The sequence below is a fragment of the Emydura macquarii genome, unplaced genomic scaffold, assembly GCF_026122565.2.
Source record: "Emydura macquarii macquarii isolate MOO-44397 ecotype Brisbane River unplaced genomic scaffold, CSIRO-AGI_Emac_v2 contig_2645, whole genome shotgun sequence".
Lineage (NCBI taxonomy): Eukaryota > Metazoa > Chordata > Testudines > Chelidae > Emydura > Emydura macquarii.
The window spans coordinates 1-4,790 of NW_027132782.1; the positions used below are offsets into that span (position 1 = coordinate 1).

At 60.9% G+C, this 4,790-nt stretch overlaps 1 pseudogene; it reads right to left on the bottom strand.

Moving 5' to 3' along the window:
• Window positions 1–168: 168 nt before the first annotated feature.
• On the bottom strand, window positions 169–1,742 carry LOC137164024 (ribonuclease-like; annotated as a pseudogene).
• Window positions 1,743–4,790: the final 3,048 nt, after the last annotated feature.

A 4,790-nucleotide genomic window follows, 5' to 3' on the forward strand; every position in this document is an offset into this window, starting at 1 on the left:
AGAGAAGGGACCTTGTAAATCATTGTCCGGCACCCCCAGCGTGGTCCCTTCAGCTGTGGGGTGTTTGCAGCAGGGGAAAGAGACCCCGAGAGAGAGAAACGGCTCATTGCTCTGCACCCAGGCTGGCACAGACACACACCCAGCCGTGCTGACTGTGCAGACGTGTGTTTTATTGCAGGGAGCAGCGAAAGAACAGCCCAGCGACAGCCCTGGGGGAGCAGCGGGTGGGGGCGGGGAAGGGGCGTTGATGCTGTATCATGGGCATTGGGGCAGGAGCGGGTGGGATGCGACGGGCTGGCCGTGCTATGCGCCGGGCACAGGCTATATCGGTCCATCGTAGTGCACAGGGTGCCCCCCCCGATCACAGGCGATGCGGATGCGTTGGGTAGTGCGTTCTCCATCGTATTTGCAGGATGATCTCGGTGATCCCCCCGAAGCTTGCAGGTGGTGAGGACAAAGGGGTCGTTGCTGTTTCGCAGGTTCCCATCCGCTGGCTTCCCCCCACGACCGCAGACCTCGGTGACGGGCTTGGGGTTGTTGACGTGGATGAAGGTGTTTTTGGGTTTGCAGATGGGCGAGGTCATGCCCTGGCTCTGCATCATCTGGTTGCAGTAATCCCTGTCACTCTTGTCTCCGGTCCTTGGGTCAGCGACGTGCTGCCTCTGGAACTTCCCAAAGCGCGTCTCCCCCCAGGCCAGAGCCAGCCACGTGGCCAGCAGGACCAGCAGCAGCATCGCGGGGGGTCCTTTCCAGACCATGGCGCCTCTGCCGCGGGAAGTCCCTGCAGTGGGGCGGACGGGATGGAGGGATGGACACACGGGATGGAGGGGACCTGCACCCGCTCAGCCCCTCCCAGCCCCACGCCCGGGGAGCCCCTTGCAGATTGCAGTCTGAGCCCACAGTGCGACACACCCACAGCTGGGGCGTGGGCCCATCAGCGTCCTTGGGACTGTACGTGACTGGGATCTTCAACGTGGCCCGAGGGAGCTAAGTACCCCACTCCCCTCGTCCTCTGGGTGCCTAACTCCCATGGGCCCCTTTGCAAATCCAAGCCACAGTCTGACAGCAGCAGCCGCTCACGCGCTTGGCTCCAGTGATTCTGAATATCCCGCAGGGGACCCGAGTGGTGCTGGTCGGACGCTCACCCCAGCTGTGCACAGCGCAGGAGGCTGAATGTCGCCCCGTGGCCGTCGTATCCTTCGAACCCAGCCAGCCGGGACCTGCCACTGCATGAACTGAGCCCACCCCGCTGCCCTGCATTTCATTTCCAAACTCTGCAGCTCCGTGGGGAGAGCTGAACTGCTGGAAACTCCTGCGCCCGAGCTGGGATCAGCCACAGTGGGGCCAGCCGAGCCGGCTGCTGGAATCTCCACGTGGCGTGTTCTGTGCTACAGGCCGGAGTCCTGACTCTAAACCCCCTGCTGTAACCACTAGCCCCTGCTCCCCTCCCAGAGCAGGGGATGGAACCCAGGAGTCCTGGCTCCCATCCCGCCCCTGCTCTAACCACTAGACACCACTTCCCTCCCAGAATAGGGGATGGAACCCAGGAGTCCTGGCTCCCAGCTGCTCCAGCTTTAGCCCCTTGAATTCAGGGGAACCTCCACTGAGCCTGAAGCTGAATATTGGGGACCCCTCAGCACCTGGCCCCAGCTCAGTCATCAGCTCACCTTGTCTTGGTGCTGGGTTCGTGTCGGAGAGATGGATCCGGATCTCTGCTGAGAGGGAAGCCGTTGAGCAGCCTCTCGCTCCGGTGCCTGTTATATGGAGCCCAGCTGGGCAGGGGGCCAAGGAGATAACATTCAGCCAGCCAAGCCGGTCATGAGAAGTTCCTAAGAACTGGGCGTAAAAGGAAATAACCTGCCAGGTGGGCTGGGGCGTGGAGAATCGACGGGTGTTGGCCGAGACGTGGGCTTTAACCCATTTTGCCAGGGCCCCTCAATCCCAGCACCCCAGACAGGGCAGGGAGGGAGCCCCAGGCCTGGGCAGAAGGGAAGAGGGAGAGCTGGGCCCAAGGCGAAGCGGAGTGTGAATGAAGGGGAAGGAGGACACGCTCCCAGAGGGCAGTTCCGGAGTGGGGTAGGCCCGGGCAGAGGGTTTTGCAGCAGGGGCCGGGGTGGCCCAGTGCAGGGTGCAGGAGTTTGCACTCGTCTTTACCGGATTTCGGTTCGTTGAGTTCAGACTCTTTAATTCCGCGTCAGAGTCTGTCCGACAAGGGTTTGCAGGTGCTCCCCAGCCAGCGAAAGACAAGCAGGGCTGTGGTTAAACGAAACGCCTACTGAACACCCGACGTTTCAAAGGGCCCAGCTGGTTTCTCTCTGTGTCTTTAGCACAAGTTGGGGGGATTGGATCAGCGTCTGCAGCGCTCGCCCCGTCAGGACCTGTCTGATGATTCGACCAACCCCAGGCCCTTGTTTCAAACGGTTGAAAGTTGGAGCGCGACAGGGTCGTGTTAACGCCTGGGACTCGTTGAGCCCGTATAAACCGTCTCCATTAACACATCCCTGTGCATGGCAGGAGCCGGCTTTGGGGTTAAACGTGTGTCAGAAGCAGGCTGGATTCTGCAGTGTAGACACCCCTGTGTGACCTGGGACAAGCCACCCCACGTCTCCGTGCCGTGGTTGCACCGTCTACAAAAGGGGGTAAAATCCCACTCCCCTGGGGCTCTAGGTCGGACGCCAGCTGGGGGGAAGGCCCAAGTGGGTTTCATTGGACTGCCAAAGCAGGCAGCAGGGGCTAGAGGAGAGGGAACTGGGCCGGGATCCTGGCTTCACTTGTCCCACCCACGGCTGCCCTTTTCCCGGGGACCCCTCGGTGTCAGGGGATCGCTCTGCCGGGCCACTGGAAACGCCCCTTGATGTGATCAGGGTCCGAGGCTGTGCCGCCGGTGTGCCCAGGGCTGGCTTCCAGTCGGACCTCGGAAGAGGCAGCAGAACACCCGGGAGACCTGGCCCTGCTCCGCCATGGAGGCTGGGTTGAGTCAGACATTGGGGCGCACGGGCGGGGCTGAGTGCGGGGACGGGGGAGCCCCGGATAGCAGAGCTCTGAGGGTCAGGGTTCATGGCGAGTGGCAGACATGTGGGGCTGGACGGAGCCCAGGGCTGGGCTAGCAGGGGCTGTGGGGTGGGATCAAGGGGCACCAGCAGAGCGATTTTAACTCCACATCTCAACCCACATCCTTGTTGATTCTCCACTCCGCAGCTCAGCGGGCAGGTTATTTCCTCCTATGCCCAGTTCTCAGGAACCTCTTTGGAATGGCTTTGTTTGCTGACAGTCACATCCCGTAAACCCCCGGCCTCTTCCCCAGCTGGCTCCATTTCAGCCCTTGAGGCAGCCTGGGGGGGAGAAAAGCTGGAGGAAACATTGACAAAGAGCCGGGGGTGCGGGGTGGGGAAGTGACGCCCTGCTGAACTGGTTAATGTGCGGCTCCAGCCCCAGAGCAGGGCAGGGTGAGGGTTAGTGGCCTGAGAGGTGAAAAAGCACCAGGGACGTGGGGCTGAGGGTGAACTCAGGGACAGGGCAGGGTATGAGCCCCCCAGGCAAGGAACGGGAGCCGGCCCCCGTAGAGAGGAAAAGATCCATGTCCTGTTCCCACCCCCTGAGCCAGCCTGGGCATCGCGCCGGGGCCGGATCGGAGCCAGCGCCTCAGAAAGGGGCAAGAACCCGTCAGTCGTTGTCCAGCACCTGGTAACAGAACCCTAGAAATGTGGGGCTGGGAGGGACCCCAGGAGGTGTCTAGTCCAGCCCCCTGTGCTGTGGCAGGGCCAAGGGAACCTCCCAGCCCTGACAGGGCTTTGTCCAACTTGGTTTTAGAAACCTCCAGTGCCGGGGATTCCTCAGCCCCGGGAAACCTGTCCCAGAACGTGAGTAGCCGGAGAGAGGCAAAGCTGTCCCTGCTCTCCAGCTAAATCTCCCTCGCTGCAGACGCAGCCCATCACGTCTTGCCTTGCCTTCAGTGGAGATGGGGAATAACTGGTCCCCGTCCTCTTTACAACAGCCCCTCACAGAGCTGAGGACAGGTCTCAGGCACCCCTCAGCCTTCCCCTCTCCAGACTGAACCTGGCCAGGTCAAGAAACTGGACGTGTTTAACCCTGTCCTCACAGCTCAGCTTCTCTAGACCTTTGTTCATTTCTGTGGCTCTCCCCTGGACTGTCTCCGATTGTCCTCGTCTCCCCTAAAGTGCGGCACCCAGAAGCGCACCCAGGGCTCTAGCTGGGGCCCCACTGAAGCTGAGCAGAGCAGAACAGGAGAATCACCGCCCGTGTCTCACATCCGACACTCCTGTCAACACAGCCCGGCAGGAGATTAGCCTCTCACAGCTGCATCTCACTGCTGACTGCCACGCAGTGTGTGATGCACAACCCCCAGATCCTTTCCTGCTCCGCCCCCACCTCGCCGGCCGTTCCCCGACTGGCAGCCGAGTCTTTGATTTTTTCTTCCGCAGTGAAGAGTTTTTCACAGGTCTGCACTGAATTGCACATTGTTGGTGTCAGGCCAGTTCTCCGACCTGGCAAGGTCGTTCTGAATTCTCACCCTGCCCCCCAAAGCGCCTGCAACCCCTCCCAGCGGGTGTCACCTGCCAGGTTTACAAGCATGCTCTCCTGGGAGCTCTCCCCAGGAGCTGTGCAAACAGATCCGATGCAGACTCCTTGTTCTATTGCCTAAGTGAGATGAAGGGAGAGAGAAATGTTCACGATACTGGTGTGGCGCTGTTTGTGGGGCATAACGGGACTGCATCGTGTCCGTTTCTGGCAGTGAGCTGTGTCCTGACACTTGTACTATTGAACCGAAA